Here is a 24,326-nt window from a genome sequence, read left to right as displayed (position 1 = left end):
CTTTTGAAAAAATGTTTATTTTTATTTATTTGAAAGGTGGAGTTAACAGAGAGAGGGTCAAAAACAGAGAGAGGGATAGAGAGACAGAGAGATCTTCCGTCCACTGATTTTTCTCTCCAAATGCCTTCAACAGCTGGGTCAGGACCAGGCCAAAACCAGAAGCCAGGAACTCCATCCAGGTCGCCCATGTGGGTGGCAGAGATTGAAGTACCTGAGCCATCGTCTGCTGTCCCCCAGGGAGTCATCAGCAGGAAGCTGGCAGGAAATGCAGGTAGAACTGAAACTCGGGCACTCTGATATGGGTGCCGGTGTCCCAAACAGCAGCTCAACCCACTGGCACCACAAGAGTTTAACTTGTCATGTTATGTTCTTTGAATTAAAGTGTTCTGCAGGATTCTTCAAATTACGTCAAGTGAAACTGCTTTAAAACCTGGAGAGCTTTGGAACTCCTTCCAGCACAGTGAGGTGGCTGGGCAATCCCATGGGCACTCAAGTCTCAATGTGGAGTCTGGAAGAATCTACATGCAGAATGCAGACTGTAGAGTATTCGTTAAAATTCCTCTCCTTTTCTCCCTGGCTTCTCCAGTAGGCTCAGCTTCCCAGGCTCCCTTGCACTTGGGACTGACTGTGTGTCTGAGTTCTAGCCAGTGAAGCGAGGGTGGCTGAAATGGCTAAAAAATGGATATATCAGGAGAACTGGGTAGAAGTCAACTTACAAGAATCAGTTGTATCTCTTTACACTAGCAATACACAGTTTGGAAGTGAAGTACTAAACAAAATGTCCATGACCAGCAGCATCAGAAAACACATCTAGGGATTATGTAAGATTAGTAAGACCTCAATACAGAAAACCACAAAATGTTACGAAGAGAAGTTAAAGAATGGAGCGTGAGGGTGGGAAAGATTCACGTTCCTGGATTGAGAGAATACTGCAAAGCTATTAACTTTCCCCAGATTCCATTCAACCCCAGTCCCAGAAGACTTATATATGTAGGGGAGCCATTAATGAGCAAGTTCTGAAACCCAGGATACCAAGGATAGCAAGGACTATCTTAAGGAACGGCAAAAACAGAAGACACAATTTACTGATTTTTAAGCCCTCATAATTAAAAGTATGTGATAGCAAAAAAAAAAAAAATGACATCAGTGAAAGTATGGACAAACAGGACAAAAATAATAAGAGTTCCAAAATAGATTCATACATGATCTGTGGCCTCATTTGCAACAAAGCTTCCATCACAGTATGGTGGGGAACTGCTCTTTTCAATAAATGGTGCTGACCCACTGGGCAGTCAAGTAGGAAGAGATGGACCTTTCAGATCTCTGCTATGGCCTGGGAAAGCAGCAGAAGATGACCCAAGTGCTTGGGCCCCTGCTACCCACATGGGAGACCTGGAAGAAGCTCCTGGCTCCTGGCTTCAGCTTTGGCCAGTCTTGGCCATTTGGGCCATCTAGGGGGTGGAACCAGTGGGTGGAAGATTTCTCTCTGTGTTTATAACTTCGACTTTCAAATAAATAACTAAATCTTAAAAAAATCCTTTAAAAATATGATCCCTATTTCATATTAAGGTAAGTCATAGCTCCAAGTGTAAGACAACACTAGAAAGCCTCTAAAAGCACCAAATATCTTCATGACTTGAAGGTAGGCAAAGAGTTCTTTACCAGTTCACAAAAAGTATTAGCCACAAAATAAAAGATCGAAACATCTATTTCATTAGCATTTAATATTTCTGTTAAAAGCTACAAAGTGAGGTTGTAGTTGTGATGCATGTAATGACAAAGAATTTGTACCCAGAGTATATAAATAACTTCTTCAAATCAGTAAGAAAGAGGCACTGAACTTGTGACTATAAAGTAAATTGAAAGTATTTCATCAAAAAAGTTTAAAGGAAAGACAGGAAGGAGGAGGGAGAGTGGGAGGTATCATTATGTTCTTTTAAAAAAAAAACATTTATTTATTTATTTGAAAGTGAGAGTTACACAGAGAAAGAGGAGAGTCAGAGAGAGAGAGAGAGGTCTTCCATCCGATGGTTCACTCCCCAGTTGGCCGCAATGGCTGGAGCTGTGCTGATCCGAAGCCAGGAGCCAGAAGCTTCTTCCAGCTTTCCCACACGGGTGCAGGGGCCCAAGGACTTGGGCCATCCTCCACTGCTTTCCCAGGCCATAGCAGAGAGCTGGATTGGAAATGGAGCAGCCGGGTCTTGAACTGGTGCCCATATAGGATGCTGGCACTTCAGGCCAGGGCGTTAACCTTCTGCGCCACAGCACTGGCCCCTCATTATGTTCTTAAAACTGTATATGAGACACATGAAATTTGTTCCCTTTATATAATTTTTAATGATTTATTTTATTTATTTGAAAGGTAGAGTTACAAAGAGAGAGGGAGAGAGAGAGAGAGAGAGAGAGATTTTTCCATCTGCTGGTTCACTCCCCAGATGGCCACAACAACCAGGGCTGGTCCAGACTGAAGCCAGGAGCCAGGAGCTTCATCTGGATCTCCCACGTGGGTGCAGGGGCCCAAGAACTTAGGCCATCTTCTGATACTTTCCCAGGTGCATTAGTTGGGGGGGAGGGCTGAATTGAAAGTGGAGCAGCCAGGACTTGAACTGGCACCCATATGGGATGCCAGTGTCACAGTTAGCTTTAGCAGTCCTACCACAATGCCAGACCCTATATAAATTTTTAAAAAATCTTAACTTCAGACTTTCCAAGAGGTCGGGGTGGGGGGTGGGGGGCACAGTGCCCTATGGAAAAGCAGACCAAAGAATTAGACAGGAATTCTCAAAAGAAGATATCAAAATGGCCAATGAATCTATAAGATGCTGCTGCATAACGTTAGTCGTTAGGGAAATGCAAAGTAAAACCACAAGGAGACACCCCTGCACACACATCAGAACAGGTCAATGAAAAGCATGGACAAAACCAAGTGGCTGCAAGACACGGAGCTCCCGGCGGTCTCACGCACTGCTGGTGGTCGTGTCCATTGGTGGAGTCACTTCGGAAAACTCTTTGGCAGCACCTATGGAAGCTTACATGCAGTGCATGCCCTGTGCCGTGGTATTCATACTCCTAGGTGTTAACCCAACAGCGTATGCATGAAAGACACATTCATAATAGCTTTATTGATAATGGTTCCTATCAAACCCGTAAGTAGTGGTATGTTCATGCAATGGAATATCACGTGGCAATGAAAGAAATTGGACTATTCCTCTTCACGCTGTCTTTCCTTATCTGCCAACTACAGGGCAAGGACTCCAGAGATCTAGAAGAGGGCAGAGCCATACAGCTGAGATGGCTGGAGGGACCCTGGGTGATCGTGCAGAATGCTAACCTGGCCGGGAACACCCACTTGGCATTGGGACATAAGTGAAAATAGCCTTCATTTTTCAAAGCCCCTGAAAAAGCTGGGCTCATCTGTTACTGCAGCCTGCAATAATTCCCCCAGGTGGGACACAGGAACGCCCACGATAACAGGCAGGGGTGTCAGAATGTGTGGGAGAGGCGACCGTAGCTGGCATGGCTGGAAAAGACTTCTTCCTTGAAGGGAGCTGGACCTCCAGGGGAGGGAGGAGCTTGCGGAAAGATGAGGAGGGGCGAGAGCCTTCCAGGTGGTGGCAGAGGTGTGGGGCTGAGCCTGCAGGGTCTGGTGGGGAGCAGCTTGTTCCTGCAGGGGGAGGCAGGGTAGCCCCAGCATTGGTGGCGGCTGCGAGTGACCTTGGAAAAGGAAGGTCTCTGGGTACCCTTTCCTCCGTCGCTCTGCCCAAGGTGTGAAGTGATGTAAGCGCTCAGCCTACACATGCAGGGCAGGGCAGATCCCTGTGAGATACACAGAATTCCTTTCCTCTGACAACGTGCCCCTGTCTTCCCTCCATATCCTAATTATCTACTTCTCAGAGAATTCCTGGAGTCTGAGGAACAGCTTGACACTGTTGTCTTTGAATCAGACGTCCTGACCAGATTTCACCCTCTGGTCGAAGCTCCCAGCCCTTCGTTTGAGCCGCCTGGTCGTTTTCTAACAACTGGAGAATCTACCGGAGGAATTTATGGTCGAATTTTGCCACCTTCCTCAGCAGCTGGGGCCAGTCTAGGAAGTCGGCTCTGATTAAAAAATATGAGGAGACTGGGGCCAGCGCTGTGGTGCAGTGGGTTAAAGCCCTGGACTGCAGTGCTAGCATCCCATATGGGCGCCAGTTCGAGAGCCGGCTGCTCCACTTCTGATCCAGCTCTCTGCTGTGGCCTGGGAAAGCAGTAGAAGATGGCCCAAGTCCTTGGGCCCCTGAACCCATGTGGGAGACTCAGAAGAAGCTCCTGGCTTTGGATCAGCACAGCTCCAGCTGTTGTGGCCATCCGGGGAGTGAACCAGCAGATGGAAGAACTCTCTCTCTCTCTCTGCCTCTTTTTAACTGTTTTTTTTTTAAATATTATGTATTTATATATATATTAACATATACTATATATGTTATGTTTTATTTGACAGGTAGAGTTATAGACAGTGAGAGAGAGAGAGAAAGAGAGAGAGAGGGGTCTTCCTTCCGTTGGTTCACTCCCTAAATGGCTGCAACGGCTGGAGCTGCACAGATCCGAAGCCAGGAGCCAGGTGCTTCTTCCAGGTCTCCCACATGGGTGCAGGGGCCCAAGCACTCGGGCCATCTTCTACTGCTTTCCCAAGCCACAGCAGAGAGCTGGATTGGAAAAGGAGCAGCTGGGGCTAGAAATGGTGCCCATTTGGGATGCTGGCGCCGCAGGCAGAGGATTAACCTACTGCACCACAGTCCCGGCCCCTCCCCTCCTCTTCATGTCTTTAAAATAAAATAAATAAAAGTTTTTAAAGTACAAGCAGAATAACTCTACTTACATGCCAAGGCCCTGCAGCCAACCCAGAGAGCCTGCCTAAGGAGGAGCAGGAATGGGAGTGGCATTTGGTGAAGAAGGAGAAAGATGGAACAAGATGGGAGTAGGAAGTGCACCTGCTGGTAGGTTGACCTGAACCCGAGAGTGACCTGTCCAAGCCAGTGAGTGAGCCTTGCCAGCGCTCAGCTTGGTGTGGTCACCAGCTGTTTGGGATGAGTGGTGGAGAGAACTGCTGTGGGTCTGGCTGTGAGGAGACTGAACTGAAACGTGAACCCTGCCTCCAGACACACAATAGGCAATGGCTCAGCGCAGGAGACCTCCTCCTGTGGGCTAGGACCTCCTTATCCTCTGAGGGGATGTGGAACAGGAAGCTGCCTGGAGAGAGGGGAACTTGGAGTAGAGAAGGAGAGAGACAAACTGGGATTTTGAGTCAGCTGTCAAATGCCACTTGGGAGGCCGGTGCTGTGGCACAGTGGGCTAAGCCTCTGCCTGCAGTGTGGGCATCCCGTATGGGTACTGGTTCGAGTCCTGGCTGCTCCACTTCTGATCCAGCTCTTTGCTATGGCCTGGGGAAGCAGTGGAGGATGGCCCGGGTCCTTGGGCCCCTGCACCCACGTGGGAGACCCAGAAGTTGTTTTCCTGGCTCCTAGTTTTGATTTGGCCCAGCTTCAGCTGTTGGCGGCCATTTGGGGAGTGAACCAGCAGATGGAAGACCTCTCTCTGTCTGTCTGTCTGTCTGTCTCTCTCTCTCTCTCTGTAACTCTGCCTCTCAAATAAATAAATAATTGTTTAAAAAAGATGCCATTTGGGATGCTCTCAGCCCACACTGGAGCCCCTGGTTTGATTCTCAACCTCCGCATGTCCTGGGAAGCAGCAGGTGGTGGCTTGGGTGACTGGGTTCCTGCCACCCACGTGGGGGTCTCAATGGAGTTCCCAGCTCCCAGCCCCACTGCTGCGGGTGTGTGCAGAATGAATCAGTGGATGGAACTATTCTCTGTCTCTCTGAAATAATTAATGATTCAGAGAGAGAGAGAGAGAGCAAGAGGAGAAAGAGAGAGAGAGAGAGAGAGAGAGAGAGAGAGAGAGAGAGAGAGAGATTCATGCAACCTATAGTGGACCACTTTATTCTGAATGCCCAGAACTGCAATTGTGTCACCTCAGAAAGAAAGACGTGTTGGAGTTTTCTTTCCTGTCTCGGTCAGCACGGGCGAGATACGAGGCGGAGCTTCTGACCTGGCGATCCCGGAACCCAGCCCGGCGACGCAAGAGGACCAGGAGCTGCAGGTGCGGGAAGGACAGCCCTGGAAATCGTCAGGCAGCTGGAACAGCTGGACGCTACGTGACATTTGTTTTGCAGGAAGAGGAACTTCTGCGCGTCACGTGATCGTGAAGAACCGGAAGTGGAGTTCGGTGGTTCCGCTAAGTCCCGTCCCAAAATGAGGGTGCACGTTCAGGCTCGAGCTGCTCTATCCAGCTGTTGAGGCCTGAATGAGCTCACGAATGTCTGCCGACCTGGGCTTGGCAAGTTCCAGTCCAGCATACAGGGCCACAAGGGTCGCAAAGCCGGCAGAAAGGAATGTACACTCGACTCCAGACAGGAAGGCTGTTGTCCCGGGTTCATGGGTGTGCAGAACCCAGCAGGAGAAGTTTGTGATTACAGCATGCTCTGTGCTTCCAAAAGACGTGGTTCTAGATATTGACCCAGTTTTTAAAAAGGTTTATTTTATTTATTTGAAAGACAGTTATAGAGAGAGGTAGAGATACAGAGGGAAAGAGAGAGGTCTTCCACCCGCTGGTTCATTCCCCAAATGGCCAAAAAGGCCGGAGCTGCGCCAATCCGAAGCCAGGAGCCAGGAGCCAGGAGCTTCTTCTGGGTCTCCCATGTGGGCACAGGGCCCCATGTACTTGGGCCATCTTCCACTGCTTTCCCAGGCGCATTAGCAGGGAGCTGGATTGGAAGTGGAGCAGCTATAAGGAATGCTGGCACTGCAGGCCAGGGTTTTTACCTGCTGCACCACAGCGCTGGCCCCTATTGATCCATTTTTATAGCTGTTGGAATCCTCTTCTAATAAATCCCCTCTTTCATTTAAGCTTAAAATATGTTATATATTTACATTATATATAAAGATAATGTATTTCAGTTAAGTTGACTATCTATCATCTATCTGTATATCTATCTACAGATCTATCTATATCTATGTATGTATATATCTATCATATATTTATGTATCTATCATCTATCTATATACCTATATATCTGTATCCATATCCATCTCTTTATATATCTATGTATCTATCATCTATCTATGTATCATCTATGTATGTATCTATCTGTATCCATGTATGTATGTATCTATCATATATCTATGTATTATTTATGTCTATCATCTATGTATCTATATCTGTATCCATATCATCTATCTGTGTATCTATCATCTGTGTATCTATCTATCTGTATCCATGCATGTATGTATCTATCACCTGTCTATGTATCTATCATCTATGTATCTATCATCTATCTATCTATGTATCTATATCTGTATCCATATCCATCAATCTATGTATCTGTCATCTATCTATGTGTCTATCATCTATCTATGTATCTATATCTGTATCCATATCCATCAATCTATGTATCTGTCATCTATCTGTGTATCTATCATCTATCTATGTATCTATATCTGTATCCATATCCATCAATCTATGTATCTATCATCTATCTATGTATCTATCATCTATCTATGTATCTATCATCTATCTATGTATCTATCTATCTATCCACCTACCTCTATCTGTCTGTAGCCACATCCATGTATCTATCTGTCTATGGTGGAGTCCTAGCCTCCAGTACCCCAGAGAGAGATCTTAGATGGAGATGCAACCTTTACAGAGCAGCTAGGTTATAATGAGTTCATCAGGGTGAACACTAATCCAGTGTGACTGGTGTTCTTATGCAAGGGGGAAATCAGGGCCAAAGCCAAGTGCGCAGGAGAACGCCGTGGGAAGCGGCAGTTCTGCTGCCACACCCAAGGGATCCGGCCCTGCAGAGGAAGCTGACACGTTGGTTTAGGACTTCTGGCCTTTAAACCACGAGACAAGAAAGTTCTGTTGTGCTGAGCCATGCAGTATGTGGGTCTCCCCTTGGGTTGCTGCGGACGCCCAGGAGGACGCCATGGGAGAAGCAGGGGTTCCTGAAACCATGTAGGGAAGAGGGTTGTATCTGAGGATTTTCGGAAGGTGGAGGCTGATGTTGAGATCTGGGGAAAGACAACTTCAAGGGGGACATTTGGAGACATTTCCACGAAAAAGGGGTAAAAGTCCTGATGGTCTCACCCTGGACCTTAGAGTCCAAGACCAGGCAGATTGGACACCAATGGACCTGACTCTGGAGAGGGGAAACTCCTCAGAGGCAGGCACCCTGGCCTCCAATGACTAGATTGCTGGGCCCATAGCGGGATGTCAGTCTGAGACGTGCAGGCAGCTCTGGAAACAGGAGCACAGTAGAAAACAGGCATGCTTGTCAGCGTTAGCCACGCCCCAGCCGCCACTCACCCACCCATCTTTGAGGATCAGGGTATGCCTCCTTCCTTTGGAGAGCACCAGGTGGCCTTGGTGGGGCTGCCTGTCATAGCCCTCTGCCTTCCTCCCCCTCACAGCCCAAGGGTTGGGCATGAGACTCAAGCCCAGCCAATCAGAGCTCTTCCCTGGGAGTTATGTCTTCTGAAACAGGAAGTTCTCTCTCTCTCCATATGTGAGCCTGGAGCTTCCAGGAGCTAAAGTGAGCCTGGCCTGGTAACAAAGTCTGGGTTCCTGAAGGAGACTGAGACTCCTGATGCTGACACATAAAGCAGTCGGTTCTGTGCCCTTCCAGCCCACGGCCACGTGTCTAAAGCTCTCTAGGCCTACCGGTGTTTTAGCATACCTCAGAATCACATTGCTTTTCACGGCTGGGTCATGCACCAGCGTGTGGAGGGACCATGTTTTGTTTATCTGTTCATCCTTGGATGGACATTTGGGTGGCTTCCGCCTTTCGGCTATGGTGACCAATGCTCTGATGAGCCTGGGCTTACAGGGTCAGTTTGAGTCACTGCCTTCAGTTCCCTTGGGAATATAACCAGAAGTGGACTAGCTGCCATATGGTAGTTCCAGGATTAACCTTTGCAGAAATTCATCTTGTGGATTTAAAAAATATCTATATATTTTATCTATGTATCTATGTAACTGTCTATCATCCCACTTCATTCCATAAAGGATCTGAGGTGCTTAGAAAAATGTAAATGAGGCCAGCACTGTGGCACAGCAAGTGCAGCACCGGCATCCCATACGGGCAGTGGTTTGAGCCCCGGCTGCTCCACTTCCAACCCTAAGCCCTCTGGTAACGTGTCTGGGAAAAGCATTGGAAGATGGCCCAAGGGCTCAGGCCCCTGCCACCCACGGGGGAGACCCGGATGAAGCTCCCCAGCCCAAGCCATTGCAGCCATTTGGGGAATGAAGCAACAGATGGAAAATCCCTCTCTCGTCTCTCTCTGTAACTCTTTCAAATAAATAAATAAATACATCTTTTAAAAAAGAAAAACTCACACAATAAAAAAGGATACAAGTTGAAAGATCCTGGGGCTGAGAGCCTTGCAGTGAGCCCCAAGCAGGGTAGCCGGCTCCATCAGCTTTTGTCCCCCGATTCTGCCGGTGGGCGGAGCTGCCTCTCCCCAGGGAACCCTTCACTTGGACTTCACTGTATGCAGTGGCGCCACACTTCAACATGCCACGTTTCTCGTTCCCAGATGGCCAGCAGGGCGGGCCCTTAGAATTACTGACAGCAACCCTCTCAGTTTCCCCAGAGGGAAAGTTGAGACTCAGAGCGTGGGCGTCCCGTGGGGAGAGATGGAGTGGGTCAGGCGCAGAACTGAAATTCAGACCCGCGTCTCCGTGCCAACCTGGCTTCTCCCAGCTGCTGCCCCACCTCTCATTTCCATAACCTGGCTTTTTCCTTGGCTTCCGCTCTGCAGACTTGACCTCTCTGGCAAACAGGCTGACGGCATGAAATCATCATGCTCTCATTCCCTTTAAACTGTTCCAGTGGGTTACACAGTTTGAAAATTCTGAAGGCCAAAACTCTTGAAATCCAAGCAGTTTTCTTCATGATACACATTTTTCATGCACTTTTTTGAAGACCCTCTTGTATGCGTGGATTTCAAAAAAATTGTTACATCAACAGGAACTTATCTTTTAATGCCATTTGGGAGTGTCCTCCTACGTGATGTACTGAACAAGGTGAATGTGAATGGTGACGTGGGAGAGATGTCACAAATCCCTCTGTTGGGGCTGTGTGGCTTGTTTTAAAACCCTTTCCATTAGCAAGTCCCCAAACAGGAGGCTCACGCACATCCCTTGGGGATTTTTGCCTAACCATTAGCATCCGGATGAGATTATACTCAATTCTAGCATGAGCAGGCTTGGCGATGTCCAGAGTCATTTTCAAGCTGAGAAGGACACAGTACGAGCCAAATATTTGCCCAGCTGTTGGCCACAGTAGCCTATGAGGACTTACAGACCAGCTTCTCAGGGTGTGTGTGTGTGTGTGTGTGTGTGTAATACATAAAAATTTAACAACATCAGAAAAAAAAAAAAAAAAAACCCAGCTGGAGAGAGAACCATTCTCTCCCTGCAGGAACATGGCTTCCTGGTTCCCTTAGTGAAACCTAGAGAATGGCTTCCATTCCAGCTGGGTTTCTGGGGCTTTTCATTGTTGTTGTTATTTTTAAATGTTTATTTGTTTGACTCCCCGCACACCAGGTCACTCCCCAGAATGTCTGCTTCAGCCAGGAGCCAGGTGCTCAGCCTAGGTCTCCCATGTGGCTGGCCGGGAACCCAACTACTTGAGCCATCATCTTCCAGGATCTGCATTGTCAGGAAGCTGGAGTCAAGAGCTGGAGCCAGAAATGGGAACCAGGAATTCTGCTGTGGGCAGTGCTACGCCCAACACCTGCTCCATGGGTGTCTGTTTGGACCTCAAACTGCACACAACTGCTCGGTTTTCTTTGCGCGTGTTGCATTTTCTGATGTATTTCACACTTCCCTAAACCAGCCAGCCTCAGCGGCTTCCCCACTTCCTCCCTTCCCACCGTGAGTTGCCCGAGAGCTCACTGGCGGTCCCCAGGACTTCCCCAAGGTCTTTCCGGATGGGTCCAGTGCGGTGCACACTCACGGGCTTTTTCTGGAACAGGCATGGTAGGTCTTCTTGCTGGGCATTCATTCATTCCACAAGCGCTGTAGGTGTGGCTGTTGTGGGGGCGCGGGTTCTAGAACAAGCCTCGCTTTGTGAGCTCCAGCCAGTTACCCCACCTGTGTGCCTCACTTCCTAATCCAAAAAAAATGGAGATGATAATAGTACGGCTGACATCATGAGGTTGCCATGAGAATGAAATGAATCAGTGTAGGTCTCAGCTCCGAAGAAAGGGCTGACTCACCGTGTGAAAGCTCAAGATGTTGTGGACAAAATTCCTGTCTGCCTCAAGCCCCGTTTAGAGGTCCTCAAGACAGAAGCTGCCTTTAAGAAGCTTATTCAGGGGGCTGGTGCTGTAGTGTAGCAGGTAAAGCGACTGCCTGCAGTGCCAGCATCCCATATGGGCACCGGTTCAAGTCCTGGCTGCTCCACTTCCAATCCAGCTCTCTGCTATGGCCTGGGAAAGCAGTAGAAGATGGCCCAAGTCCTTGGGTCTCTGCACCCGCGTGGGAGACCTGAAGGAAGCTCCTGGCTCCTGGCTTCAGATCGGCACAGCTCCAGCCATTGCCATCATTTGGGGAGTGAACCATGGATGGAAGCGCGCTCTCTCTCTCTCTCATTCTCTCTCTCTCTCTCTCTCTCTGCATCTGCCTCTCCTTCTCTCTGTGTAACCCTCACTTTCAAATAAATAAATCTTCTTTTTTTTAAGATGGGCCATCCTCTGCTGCTTTCCCAGGTGCATTAGCAGGAAGCTGGATTGAAAGGGGAGCAGCCGGGACTTGAATTGGTGCCTATATAGGACGCTGGTGCTGCAGGCCAAGGCTTTAACCAGCTGTGCCACAGCACCGCCGGCCCTTAAATCTTTATTTTAAAAGAAAAGAAGGGTAGGCACAGTGGCATGGTGGATTAAGCTGCCACTTGGCACACCTGCGTCCTGCATTGGAGTGCCTGGGGTCAAGACTTGCTTCTTCTTCTGGTCCAGCTTCCTGCTAATGTGCCTGGGAGGGTGCAGATTAATGGCCCAGGTACTTGAGTTGCTGCCACCCATGTGGGAGATCTGGATGGATCTGACTTAGCTCTGGCCCAGCCCCAGTTACTGTGGGCATTTGGAGAGTAAACCAGCAGGTGGAACATCTGTGTGTGTGTGTCTGTGTGTGTGTATGTCTTCCTTTCTGTCATTCTGTCTTTCAAATAAATAATTCTTTTTAAAAATTCTATAAAGAGAAAAGAGAAGGAAAGAATGGTTTGTTTGGCTGGTTTGTTCCCAAATGATGCAGTGGTCCCCAAATGGACCAAAGCTAAAGGTCAGAGAATTTAATCCATTTGGGGGATGGACATGCAATTTAAAGATTTCTCTTCTCTTCTCTTCTCTTCTCTTCTCTTCTCTTCTCTTCTCTTCTCTTCTCTTCTCTTCTCTTCCCTTCCCTTCCCTTCCCTTCCCTTCCCTTCCCTTCCCTTCCCTTCCCTTCCCTTCCCTTCCCTTCCCTTCCCTTCTCTTCTCTTCTCTTCTCTTCTCTTCTCTTCCTCTCTCTGTGTCTCTCTTCCTTTTAAATAAATGAAGAAAGAAATCTTAAACAAAATAAACCATGACTGGAGTTGCTATGGGAGATGTGATTTTCCAAGATGGTGAATGTTGTTAGGTTTTTTGTTTGTTTGTTTTTGACAGGCAGAGTGGACAGTGAGAGAGAGAGACAGAGAGAAAGGTCTTCCTTTGCCATTGGTTCACCCTCCAATGGCCGCCGCGCTGTGGCCGACGCACCACACTGATCCGAAGGCAGGAGCCAGGTGCTTCTCCTGGTCTCCCATGGGGTGCGGGGCCCAAGCACTTGGGCCATCCTCCACTGCACTCCTGGGCCACAGCAGAGAGCTGGCCTGGAAGAGGGGCAACCGGGACAGAATCCGGTGCCCCGACCAGGACTAGAACCCAGTGTGCCGGCACCGCAGGCGGAGGATTAACCTAGTGAGCTGTGGCGCCGGCCTGTTGTTAGGTTCTACACCAGCCAAAGCTCAGGGTTCCACCTGTTCACATGACAGTGGCATTCCTGCATGGGGACCTAAAACTAGACAAAAGCCCATTGTGGTTATGTGTAGGGTGGAGTTAGCGTGCCAGCCTAGAGCACGATTCTTAGGCATGGAAATGTCCGTGGGATGCAGGACAATGCTTGCGGAACTGCCCCGGAGCGCAGCAGGACCCTGGCCAGCCTGGTCTCTCCCCACTGAAAGTCAGGAGTGCCCGCCCACCTCTGAGACAACCCCGTGTTAGTCCATTTCCTGTTACTATGCTGAAATACTGAGGCTGGGAACTTTATAAGGATAAGAGGCTTACTTAGTGTTAATAAAATGGTACAGTCTTACCTGTGGGGCCATCTATGCCCTGGATGCCATCTTGGGCTCTGGACCTAGCTGCCATTGCTGGAAGCCACAGATGGCCCAACTACAAGCGTCAGCTCCACCCCCACCCTAATGGGATTCGCTGTTCCTGCTTCCCTGCCCCACCCCCCGCAAAGGTCTAACAGGACCTGCTCCCACACAGTTGCCCTCTCCCCTGATCTCTCTCACTCTCTTATTCTCTTCTCTTGCCCTCTCCCCTGGGCCCTCGAGATTCCCCCACCCGACAATAACCCTTTCCTCTAACTCCAGTGTTTGGTGTGTTTTGCCACAACCTTACAGCTCTCACACCCAGAGTGAAGCATGGGAAAATGAATGAGAGGTGTCTGGTGCCGCGGCTCAATAGGCTAATTCTCTGCCTGCGGCGCCGGCACCCCAGTTTCTAGTCCTGGTTGGGGCGCTGGATTCTGTCCCGGTTGCCCATCTTCCAGGCCAGCTCTCTGCTGTGGCCAGGGAGGGCAGTGGAGGATGGCCCAAGTGCTTGGGCCCTGCACCCCATGGGAGACCAGGAGAAGCACCTGGCTCCTGCCTTCGGATCAGCGCGGTGTGCCGGCCGCGGTGGCCATTGGAGGGTGAACCAATGGCAAAGGAAGACCTTTCTCTCTGTCTCTCTCTCTCTCTCTCACTGTCCACTCTGCCTGTCAAGAAAGGAAGGAAGGAAGGAAGGAAAGAAAAGAAAAGAAAAGAAAAGAAAAGAAAAGAAAAGAAAAGAAAAGAAAAGAAAAGAAAAGAAAAGAAAAGAAAAGAAAAGAAAAGAAAAGAAAAGAAAAAGAAAGAAAGAAAGAAAGAAAGAAAGAAAGAAAGAAAGAAAGAAAGAAAGAAAGAAAGAAAGAAAGAAATGGAATGAGAGGTCTTACGCGTTCCCTTTGGACTTACTGCACCCCAATACTTGGGCTGCTCCTGGGTTAAGGAGGGAAGACACATCTCAGGCCTTACTGGGACAATTGGATAGAAACTTAAAAATTCAAGCTGTTCTCTTAAAAATAAAAAAAAGGCTTTACCTGGAACCTGCAGGTCAGACCTAATATATCTTTTCAATTCTACCCCTGGACCTTTGCACCTACCACTTGGCCTGTCTAGAATTCTTTCTTCCCTGCTGGAGGGCTGTCCAAAGCCTGTCCACCTTCCATCTTGCATCTTGCCTGAAGCCTGGAGAGCCCGGCCCTACCCAGCCCAAGGAACATTCTCTTCTCCCCAGCATAACCGTCTCTTGTACTGGGGCATTCGTCTGCACCGTCTATAACCCTCTACTGCCTACAGCGTGGCCCACTCTCGGGTAAGAGTCCTCTCCCTGGCTTCATGTTTTCTTAGGGGCAGCGTTTGGTGGGCATGGATGCCATATTTTCTTTGGACCTCCTCCTCAGCCCCTAGTCCAGCGTCTCCACCAAAATAAACATATTTCAGATTAATCCAATAGGCATGAAATGTTACAGATTGTGCCATTTGAAATACGGCAACCTCTTGAGACCAAACCCAACTTGCCTCATCACTGGGCATTAACAGCCCATGTTTTCTGAGCTTCCCTCCTCCTGTGAGAGCCTGAACAATTAATTACTGCTTTAAACAATAGGACGTTCTGTTGGGGTTTTGTTTGGCTTTGTTTGGTTTTACAGTGGATGCTGGGAACAGCTGCAGGGAGGGGCAGGCTGGGTCTGCGCCAGGAAAGCGGGGGGAGCAGGCGGAGAAGGGAGTCCTCTCTCCTCGCCCTACAGAGGAGGAGGCCGGGTGAGAGCCGCTTGCAGGACCTAAAGGGAGTGGAGGAGATTTAGCCTGCATGTGGGATGGCCTGCTCCCTGCTCCCCCACCAGCTCTGAGAGCCCCACTAAATCGTTTCTTCTCTTCTTTCTTTTTTTTTTTTTTTAAAGATTTATTCAGGGGCAGGCGCTGTGGCGCAGCGGGCTAACGCCCAGGTCTCTCACGTGAGTGGCAGGGACCCAGTCACTGGAGCCCTAACCTGCTTTCTCCTAGCATGTGCATTCGGAGGAAGATGGAATCCAGAGGCTGGCGCTGTGGCATAGCGGGTAAAGCCACTGCCCGCTGTGCCGCCATCCCATATGGGCACCGGTTCGAGCCCCAGCTGCTCCACTTCCACCACTGCTCTCTGCTATGGCCTGGGAAAGCAGTGGAAGATGGCCCAAGTCCTTGGGTCCCTGCCCTAGTGTGGGAGACCCAGAGAAGCTCCTGGCTCCCAGCTTTGGATCAGTACAGCTCCGGCCATTGCGGTCATCTGGGGAGTGAACCAGTGGATGGAAGACCTCTCTCTCTGCCTCTCCCTCTCTCTCTGTGTAATTCTAACTTTCAAATAAGTAAATCTTAAACAAACAAACAAACAAACAAAAAACAAGTGGATGGAATCCAGATCGGAGCCAGGACTTGGACGCGGGTGCTCTAATACAGCATGCAGGTGTCCCAAATGGTGTCTTAACTGCAGCATTGCTCCTAAACAAATGTCCATCATCCTAAGCAACCAAACAGTGGGAGCGCACAGATGCCCATCAATTAATGAACAGATACATAAAATGCTGGGTGTCATCCCGGAATATTATCCCCTCAACGCATAGGAATGAAGTGTGGTGACGTGCGACAGCTCGAACAAACCTGGAGAACACTGAGCCATGGAAATAAGCCCAACATAGCAGGTCATGTGTGAGCTCATTGGTATGAAATGTCTGGAACAAGCATGTCTGCAGAGACACGGGCGGTGAGGGGGAGGACTTCCTAGGGAGTGGCTGCTGATGGGGTTGCTTTAACGATGATGGACATGCTGGCTGCACAGCACAGCGAGCTAAAAACAATTCTAAAACATTGACTTGTAAGCTTTAAAATGGCGACTGGGGCCGGCACTGTGGCGCAGTGGGTTAACACCCTGGCCTGAGGCACCGGCATCCCATATGGGTGCCGGTTTGAGACCCGGCTGCTCCACTTCCGATCCAGCTCTCTGCTATGGCCTGGGGAAACAGTAGAAGATGACCTAAGTCCTTGGGCCCCTGCACCCACATGGGAGACCCGGAAGAAGCTCCTGGCTCCTAGCTTTGGATAAGCACAGCTCCTGCCATTGCAGCCAATTGAGGAGTGAACCAGTGGATGGAAGACCTCTCTCTCTCTCTGCCTCTCTTCTCATTATGTAACTCTGACTTTCAAGTAAAATAAATAATTTTTTAAAAAATTAAAAATTAAATTAATGATAGGAATAAATCCTAAAAAATGTATATATATTTACGGAGTGAATCATTCATCCCTGAAAAAGATATAAACGCAGGGGCCTCTGGGTGCACTCTAAGGCTTTCTGGATTTGCCTAGTGCAGGAGAGCTCACCTCTGAAGGTTGGGATGGGGGTGGTGGGAAGGGCGTGGCTGGGACGTCCCTGTGACTGCGGGTTGGTCGCCAGCACTCCTGCTGGACTGGGTCCATCACCAACATTTCTATGACCTTCAAGACAGGAAGTCAAGAGAGAGGCTTCCACCCTTTCCGGCTCAAAACGGACTTCTCGGGAGGGTCCTGTCACCAGAATCGCCCTAGCCAAGTTCATTACCGTAATCACAGGATACAGGGGCAGGGGCTCACCCTGCAAGTCTGGTTTATTTTAACGTAGGCTTTGGAAGTTTACGTAAGAGGTGAGAGAAAACTTGTTGGTGCTCTCTGGGCCATGGTTTAGAGCAGGCACTAATCCAAACGAAACAAAAAACTGCAACCTGTGCTGTGTGCAGGCTACACCCTGGCAGCATGCGGGTGGGATGGGCGGACGCTTGTCCTGGCGAAGTACTCAGGACGTGGGAACAAGCGGTGTTTTCAGGATTTGTCCTTGCTGATGTCACCTCTGTGGGTGGGAAGGGAAAGGGAGGACTGGCTCTTCACCCTGCTGTCACTTCTTGTTAGGAAGTAAAGCGCGTAGGAGTCCTTGCTGGAGAGACCCAGTTAGGTCCACACCACACTGATTCATTGCCTTCATCCCCTACGAGCAGGCCAGGGCCTCCCTCCCACAGGACAAGGCTGACCCCCACTTGCCTGAATTTTTTAATGTTCCTACTATATTGAAATATGAAAAAATGCCGAGAGAGAGAGAGAGGTTTACTGAGAACTGTCGTGCATTTTAAATGTCTATATTTGATAAATTAATGCTTTCATCACCAAAAAATACATTCAAGGTAATAGTGCTTTCACTAGATAATTTCATGACACTTGAGTATTTTATTTTTATTTTTTTAAAGATTTATTTATTTATTTGAAAGTCAGAGTTACACAGAGAGAGAGAGAGGTCTTCCATCTGCTGGTTCACTCTCAATTGGCCGCAACAGCTGGAGCTGTGCCGATCTGAAGCCAGGAGCCAGGAACTTCTTCTGGGTCTCCCATGTGGGTACAGAGCCCCAAGCACTTGGGTCATCCTCCACTGCTTTCCCAGATGCATTAGCAGAGAGCTGGATTGGAAGTGGAGCAACTGGGACTCAAACAGGCACCCTTATGGGATGTCAGCGCTGCAGGTGGCAGCTTTAGCTGCTAAGCACAACTCTGGCCCTAAAAAAGTTTTTTAAAGTTAATAAAAAGAAGCTGAAATGAAAAGACAAGTTTGGTCCAAAAAAAAATTTGAAATCCATGCATACAAGGCATCTTTGAAGTGTTTGTGGAATATACATATTATGAACAGATGATACGTGGATTCCAAAAACATTTTGCACAAAATAAATAGCTCTCTTCATTCCATTTTCCATGACCAATCTGAAGTCCCCTCCTGTATTATTTTCTAGGCTTCTAGAGGCAGCGATGGTGCACAGGTTTGCAGTGCTGTCCTTGCCTTCTTTCAACTCTGTTGTCTGGAAATCCTGTTAAAAGCCAGAGCATGGGGCCTTTTGTGAACTGGGTGACCAGAGCCAGGCTCCTCTGGACACCCCATCTCAACCCCACGTAGACCCTTCCCTCAGGTCCCAGAAGTTGCACATTCCACTTGCTTCAGCCTGCGATGGTTCAGAATCAAAGCTGTGCTTTTGGGGCCAGCACTGTGGCACACTAGGCTAAAGCCCCTGCCTGCAGTGCTGGCATCCCATATGGAAGCCGGTTCGAGTCCCGGCTGCTCCACTTCTGATCCAGTTCCCTGCTAATGCGCCTTCAAAAGCAGCAGAGGATGGCCCAAGTCCTAGGGCCTCTGCATCCATGTGGGAGACCTGGAAGAAGCTCCTGGCTCCTGGCTTCGGATTGGCTCAGCTCCAGTTGTTGCAGCCATTTGGGAAGTGAGCCATTGAATGGAAGATATCTCTCTCTCTCTCTGTCTCTACCCCTCTCTCTGTAACTCTGTCTATCAAATAAATAAAATAATCTTATTTTTAAAAAAAGCTGTGCTTTTATGCTGAGGCCAGTTCTTCCTGAGTCCTTTCTCTGCAGTCAATAAGATCTTAAGATCATAGCACTCCTCCTGATTAATCTAATCCTGATCAATCCAATATGTTTGCTGCTTCCCAACAGTGCCTGGTGTTTTTGTGGATTTTGTTTTATTTTTAAATCATCATCCAAAGCAGTAGCTCTGTACCAGGGCAAAGGTAATATTTTTTTAAAGATGTATTTACTTATTTGGAAGTCAGAGTTACCCAGAGAGAGGAGAGAGAGAGAGAGAGAGGTCTTCCATCTGCTGGTTCACTCCCCAGTTGTCCACAACAGCCAGAGCTGCACCAATCTGAAGCCAGGAGCCATCAGCATCTTCCGGGTCTCCCACATGGGTGTAGGGGCTCAAAGACTTGAGCCATCTTCTACGGCTTTCCCAGGCCATAGCAGAGAGCTGGATCAGAAGTGGAGCAGCCGGGTCTCGAACTGGCGCCCATATGGGATGCCAGCTCTGCAGGTGGTGGCTTAACCCGCTACACCACAGCGCTGGCCCCTCAAAGTAATAATTATTCCTTCTCCAGCTGCAAACAATCTTAGTGTCCACCAGGGCCTGTTCAGCTCTCAGGGATCTCCCTGTTGGGTTGGCTCCTAAGCAGAGGTTCTGTGAGGCTCCTTTGTCCTGGGATCCATGTGTGTCTTGGTCCCTGTAGCCTCTGGTGACTCGGTGCTGGCTGTGTAAGCCCAAGGACCCGCTGAAGGACCGTCTTCAGTGATTTGAGAGCAGAGAGTTTGCCTTCATTACAACATCTTTAACCATGAGGGAGGAGACACAGAACCTTCTAGATCTACCAGGGTCAAGCTGGAGTTCCCTGAAGGATGCTAACTCTCTGCATGGGGTCCTGGTTGTGAACTGTTTTTCTTTTTAAAATATTTTTTAAGATTATTTATTTATGTCATTTATTTGAAAGAGTTTCACAGAGAAGTAGAGACAGAGGTCTTCCATCCGCTGGTTCACTCTCTAAATGGCTGCAATGGCCAGAGCTGAGCCAATCTGAAGCCAGGAGCTTCTTCCAGGTCTCCCATGCTGGTGCAGGGGCCCAAGGACTTGGGCCATCTTCTATACTTTCCCAGGTGCATTAGCACGGAGCGGGATTGGAAGTGGAGCAGCTGAGATTTGAACTGGCGCCCATATGGGCTCCAGCACTGTAGACCAGGGCTTTAACCCCCTGTGCCACAGTGCCAGCTCTGTGAACTGTTTTTTCATTTCCCAATTATGATAATCTCTTAAGGTAACATTAGCATCAGTAGTATTAATACAGCAAAGGGGAACATTCCAGAACACCCAGTATGCCCTAGGTTTTGGTCTAAGCACTTCTCATGGCATCATTTCATCCTACATTCTCATGTCACAAAGAGATAGCCATTCATTGTATGCCACTTTTTTTTGACAGGCAGAGTTAGACAGTGAGAGAGAGAGAGACGGAGAGAAAGGTCTTCCCATTGGTTCACCTCCCAAATGGCCGCTACTGCTGGCGCGCTGCGGCCGGCAAGCTGTGCTGATCTGAAGCCAGGGGCAGGTACTTCCTTCTGGTCTCCCATGGGGTGCAGGGCCCAAGCACCTGGGCCATCCTCCACTGCCCTCCCGGGCCACAGCAGAGAGCTGGCCTGGAAGAGGGGCAACCGGGACAGAATCTGGCACCCCGACTGGGACTAGAACCCGGTGTGCCGGCATCACAGGCGGAGGATTAGCCTAGTGAGCTGTGGGGCAGGCCCATTGTATGCCACGTCTATAGAGGAAGAAACCAAGTTCAAAATGAGGAAGAGGCCCAAACCACCCAGCCGAGGAGTAGCAGAGCTGGGACTGGAAGCCTGGTGCCTCTGGTTCCAGAGACCAGCATCTCGGAAGCCTCATTTCTGCACTTGTAGGGAGCTTTCCTTTCTCAAATCAACCTTACTTTCCCCCTAAACCTTGTGTGCACACAAAGTCAACTCTGACCCCCACCACACAGCGGTACAAAGAGGGCTCCTACAGCACGGCTTCGAACGCCAGCACCAAGAAGACCACAGACTCTGGCTGCCCAGGAGGTGCAGCTCCACAGGAACGCAGACCAGCCTCCAAGCACATCACTCAAACGAAGCGACCCTCTAGCCTCCCCACAGGGCTGGAGGCCTGACAGTGACAGAGAGGGGTGTGGGAGTCTTGAAAGGAGGCTGGGCGGGTATCTGTCCACCTTGTGGGGAAACTGAGGCTTAGGGAGACTCTGGAACGCATCCCCCGTCTGTGAGCACAGTGTAGGTCTCCTGATTCCCATACCCCTCCCGACACTGTGACATAGCAGGTAAAGCCAACGCCTGCAGTGCCAGCATCCCATATGAGCATCAGTTTCAGTCCTGGCTGCTCTACTTCTGATCCAGCTCTCTGCTATGACCTGGCAAGATGGCCCAGGTTCTTGGGCCCCTGCACTCATGTGGGAGACCTAGAAGAAGCTCCTGGCTCCTGGCTTTGGATCGGCGCAGCTCCGGCCATTGCGGCCAGTTGGGGAGTGAACCAGCAGATGGAAGACCTCTCTCTCTCTCTTTCTTTCTCTCTCTCTCTCTCTCTCTCTCTCTGTCTCTGCCTCTCCTTCTCTCTCTGTGTAAACTCTGACTTTCAAGTAAATAAATAAATCTTAAAAAAAAAAAAAAAAAAGAACACAGGAGATAATATGGTTCATCAAGCTTCTTTAGAACAGAAACCTGAGCCCTCACCCTTGGCCAGGCACATGCTCTAGTAACAGTGGCTTGCACCTGGGAGGTGTCCTTCAAACCCTTGTAGGCACTGGACATATCTGCTGCCCAAACCTACCCTAGCCTAAGGATCATTCAGGGTGTGTGTTAAGAATGAGAGCTCCTTGGCTGGCGCCGCGGCTCACTTGGCCAATCCTCTGCCTGCGGCGCCAGCACCCCGGGGTTCTAGTCCCGGTCGGGGCGCCGGATTCTGTCCTGGTTGCCCCTCTTCCAGGCCAGCTCTCTGCTGTGGCCAGGGAGGGCAGTGGAGGATGGCCCAGGTGCTTGGGCCCTGCACCCCATGGGAGACCAGGAGGAAGCACCTGGCTCCTGGCTTTGGATCGGTGCAGTGCGCCAGCAGCAGCCATTGGAGGGTGAACCAACGTCAAAAGGAAGACCTTTGTCTCTCTCTCACTGTCCACTCTGCCTGCCAAAAAAAAAAAAAAAAAAAAAGAATGAGAGCTCCAGTTCATCGGCCCGGGTAGCCCCCAGCCCCTTAAAACCTCCCTCTTATGAACAGCAACATGGTTGATTTAGATCAGGTTTTTGCAGGGTTGGGTCTATAGGGATTTTGAGCATTCATTTATATTAACCATGTCCTCCGAGCCTTTGTTTCCTGGGATGCAGGCTGTGTCCTCCAGGGGGCAGAAATGAGCCACGTGCTGTGTCCCCTGGCTGAGCGCTGACGGGTCCCAGACTTTCACAGGAAGTAAACGCCCAGTGTGGCCAGAAAGGAAGCAGGTCTCACACATGGTTTCTCACCAGGCTGAAATGGGGGCTCAAGGTCTGTTCAGAGACCAAATACTGGTAGGAATTCAAACAGACTCAAGTTCAAATCCAAGGATTTGAGGAATGCTGCCCTTCTTTACGACCCAGCAAGCTACTGAGATTCATCAAGCCTTGGTTTCTTGTTCTATAAAATGGGAATAATAATACCAGGTTAACAGAATTGTGGGCCTTATATTACAACTGCTAAAAAATAAAATAAAGATAACTTTTTAAATAAGATGTTTTTAATTTATTTTAAAGGCAGAGTGACAAAGAGGGAGAGAGGGAGGGTGGGAGAGAGAGGGAGAGAAGGAGGGTGGGAAAGAGAGAGAGGTCTTCCACCCACTGCTTCAATCCCCAGATGTTGCAACAGCTTGGGTTGGGTTGGTCCAAGCTGAAGCCAGGAGCCTGGAGCTCCACAACCAGGTCTCCCACATGGATGGCAAGGGGCCCAAACACGTGAGCCATCCTCTGCTGCTTTCCCAGGCCACAGCAGAGAGTGGCATCAGAAGTGGAGCACCCGGGTCTTGAAGCGGTGCCCATATGGGATGCCAGCACTGCAGGCGGCAGCTTTACCCACTATGCCACAGCACCCGGTCCCGACCACATCATTCTCCAGAGAGGGAAGTAGGAGCAGCGGGGAGTCAGACGGTTCGCTCAAGGCCTCCGGGGTAGGCCGGGAAAGAGTCCAGAGCCGAAGTCCCAAGTCCCCTGCTCTGAATGGAGCTGGACGAACACGTCTCCTTCCTGCAAGCGCTGACCAAGCGGAGGGCCTGTGACAATTCCAGTTCCATGCCAGAAGCTTGCGTGCAGCTGGGGGCCGCCTCTGTCATGGCACCAGGACAGTGCTGCCACGCAGGAAGGGACCACGCGTTCCGTTCCACGTCCCCAGCTCTTTCACAGCCGGGTTCTCACCTAACGCGACAGAGGACAGCCCTTGGTTCCCCGGGGGCACGTTCTTCCGCACAGACTCGTGCGCCCCCTCCGAGGTGCTGGCACAGGTGGGAAGGGAGGTCCTGGAGGTGTCTCTGCAAAGGGAGAAGCAGCGGTCCCTGCCCCAGGCGCCGTCGCCGCTCCGTCTCGGCTTCCCCGTTCACCTCCTTGTTTCTTTACCACGGGAGGCAGCAATCAACGGGCATGTGAGGGCAGGGCCCTTGCCCCGAGACTCAGAACCTGTCGCCAGCCGCCGCTGTGAGCCGAAGAGGAAATTGCAGGGCTGCGGTTTCTTGCTTCTTCCCTGGCAACCAACCTCGACCGGTTCCCCGGACCACGCCGGGGGCAGCTGGGCGGACGGGTGTGTCTGCGGCAGAGATCGGGAGGTGGTCTGGGCCCAGACTCCCCGGGTGACTGGGGATGCAGGATCACAAGGTGGGTGGGCGCTGGGCTGTGCAGAACAGGAGGGGTGCTTGAAGCCCACAGGCTGTGAGGCGGGCCCTCCCTCCTGGGGAGAGGAGCAGGCTGCTGATGGGCGGGTAGGGCTAGGAGAAAAAGGGCGGAGTGTGGGAGGGATCTGAAGACAGGGCTTCTGTGTCCTGAGAGAGGGGAAAGAGATACTTTCAGAAGACGAGCAAGTGGTGCAGAGAACCAGCAGGATTAGGAAGTGGACCCGGGGCTGGCGCTGTGGTGTAGCGGGTTAAGTTTTTGTTTATAACGCCGGTATCCCAGATGGGCACTAGTTCCAGTCCCGGCTGCTCCACTTCCGATCCAGCTCCCTGCTAATGTGCCTGGGAAAGCGGCAGAAGATGGCCCCAGTGCTTGGGCCCCTGCACCTGAGTGGGAGACCCGGACAGAGTTCCAGGCTCTTGGGTTCAGCCTGGTCCAGCCCCGGCTGTTGAGGCCATTTGGGAAGTGAGCCAGTGAATGGAAGATCTCTCTCTCTCTCTCTCTCTCCCTTCCTCTCTCTTTTTAACTCTGCTTCTTAAATAAATAAATAATTCTATCTTTATTATCTCAATCTTTATTAATAAATCTTTACTTGTTATCTCAAATAAATAAACAAATCTTTATTTATTTGAGAGAT

Source organism: Oryctolagus cuniculus, chromosome 20, assembly GCF_051225735.1.
Source record: "Oryctolagus cuniculus isolate XC-2025 breed Fujian yellow rabbit chromosome 20, ASM5122573v1, whole genome shotgun sequence".
Classification (NCBI taxonomy): domain Eukaryota; kingdom Metazoa; phylum Chordata; class Mammalia; order Lagomorpha; family Leporidae; genus Oryctolagus; species Oryctolagus cuniculus.
This window is presented reverse-complemented; position numbering follows the sequence as displayed.